General features: G+C 40.9%; 1 long non-coding RNA gene across 1 annotated transcript; it reads right to left on the reverse strand.

Moving 5' to 3' along the window:
- Window positions 1–426: 426 nt before the first annotated feature.
- Window positions 427–2130, reverse strand: LOC112233804. Its single transcript, XR_002950799.2, has 3 exons — window positions 1182–2130; window positions 749–1091; window positions 427–585 (listed from the first exon to the last, which is right to left on the reverse strand). It is a non-coding gene; the product is annotated as an uncharacterized LOC112233804 (long non-coding RNA).
- Between the last annotated feature and the right edge of the window lie 245 nt (window positions 2131–2375).

Below are 2375 nucleotides of genomic sequence, written 5' to 3' on the forward strand. Positions count from 1 at the left end.
GCACTGAGTTTGAAGGTAGGCCCTGAAATACGTACACAGGTACACCTCCAATTGACTCAAATGATGTCAATTAGCCTATCAGAAGCTTCTAAAATCATGACATAATTTTCTGGACTTTTCCAAGCTGTTTAAAGGCACAGTCAACTTAGTGTATGTAAACTTCTGACCCACTGGGATTGTGATACAGTGAATTATAAGTGAAATAATCTGTCTGTAAACAATTGTTGGAAAAATTACTTGTGTCATGCACAAAGTAGATGTCCTAACCGACTTGCCAAAGCTATAGTTTGTTAACAAGAAATTTGTGGAGTGGTTGAAAAACGAGTTTTAATGACTCCAACCTAAGTGTATGCAAATTTCCGTCTTCAACTGTACATCTAAATGGCATATATTGAATGGTAAGAAAGACCATGATAATGTAAGAAAGATAAGCATGACTCTGCGATTGACAATCACCTGCTCTGTCTGGGTGAGAATGTGTTCTCTTCCTGAGACCTCTTCTGTAAGGGCTTAGACTGACTGGTGTAGAATCCTCTCTTTTACCCTTACATCTCTCTGAAGAACCCAGAGCAAGGTCAGACCCCTCTATAGGAACACATCAGGGGGGGGGGTATCAACAACAACATGTTGGATAAACGGGAATATCGTTGCATCTGGACAATAGACTCCAAACATTACAATCGTTTAATAACTGTACCCAAATACTAATAACAGCTTTGATGCTGCTCTCTTTAATGTAACAATATACCTGTAGTCTGTCCTGTAGAGTTTTGACAGTTAGGAGGTAGTTCTCTTGAGCTGTGTCAGATATGGTCCGTCCTTCACCGCTCCCATGTCCATGCTGAAACATACAACAATCTTCACACATCAGAACTAGGTTATAAGTAGGGTGTTATAAGACTGGTAAAGAAGAGCAGAAAAGTACAGCGTCTCTCAGAATAGGTTGTCCCGCAGAGATCTGTGATGAGGTATTGATCCACTGGACCCACAGTAGGGCTCTGGCTTCCAAAGACCAGCAGTATCTGATCTGTTCCACAGTTCACAACGTCATCCTCACGGAGGGAGCTCACACCCAACCAGCATGATGCTACCTGAGGGAGACAGAGCAGGGCCATGACAATTATACAGTTTTACACAGTAAGCAATGAGCATGATGATCTCACAAAATAGCATTCCAATACCTGAAAAGTGTCTTTCCATACTGCACAGACTGCACATGGTTGAAAGAGATGGCAAACAGACATCCATTCCGTCCAGTGTTGACCATCTGAATGTGATGAGGTTCTTCAAAAGGAAACCTGGCATACCTTTCAAATACAGCAACTGCTTTTTACTGGTCGCTGCCACCAGTTGATTTTGACACACTGTTCACCTCTTCAGCTGAAATCACAAATCTACACGGTGTGATGGAACTGTAGGCATGAGGTAAGATCAGAGCACCGTTAAATACTTGTCCTTCCTCTACAAAATACCCCAGGGTTTTGCTCCTCCCTGGAAAGTCCAATTGATCATTCAGGCATTCTTTGGATAGTGTTTGGGAATCTAGTATGAATATTTTCCTTTTGTTGAGGGGATCCTCACCAATAAAGTTCAGAGCGAGCTTGATAGGCATTTGTCTAACTTCACCTGCTTGTAGAGAAATGTAAAAGACAACACCTTCATGGCTCCATATTACACTAGGGCCCTTCAAGACAGTAACATTTCCTTTAATCCGGTATGGTAGTTTAAACTCCATATGTGGCTCTTATCTATTTGACCTGCTCAGAGTGAGAAGCCTGTACTTGAACACATCCCCCTACTTATCAGTAAAATGCATGGTGAAGTCACTGTTTCCCACATGTAGGGCAAAGATGCATGCCACCATATCAACATCTGATTAACTCTTTCTGTTGATAACAGCCATATTACCACCATTACCGTTTGAGAAAGTACAGCCATCCATTGAAATGTCAGTCTGCTGAAAGCCAGTTCTGATCCTCTTCAACTTTCGCCATCTCTGGGAATGGAGCGTTAGTATTGAAATGTGAGAATGTCACCACGGAAGGAAAGTAGTTTCATGTGTTGACTGGGACAGTCTTCTGTCATTGTGGTATTATTGCCACGTTCAAGTGATAGTCAGAACAAGGAAACTGGGAAATGTTCGACTTGTTAAAGGTTGTACTGTCGTGGCCAAAAGTTTTGAGAATGACAGAAATATTAATTTTCACAAAGTTTGCTGCTTCAGTGTCTTTAGATATTTTTGTCAGATGTTACTATGGAATATTGAAGTATAATTATAAGCATTTCATAAGTGTCAAAGGCTTTTATTGACAATTATATGAAGTTGATGCAAAGAGTCAATATTTGCAGTGTTGACCCTTCTTTTTCAAGACCTC

Source organism: Oncorhynchus tshawytscha, linkage group LG03, assembly GCF_018296145.1.
Source record: "Oncorhynchus tshawytscha isolate Ot180627B linkage group LG03, Otsh_v2.0, whole genome shotgun sequence".
NCBI lineage: Eukaryota > Metazoa > Chordata > Actinopteri > Salmoniformes > Salmonidae > Oncorhynchus > Oncorhynchus tshawytscha.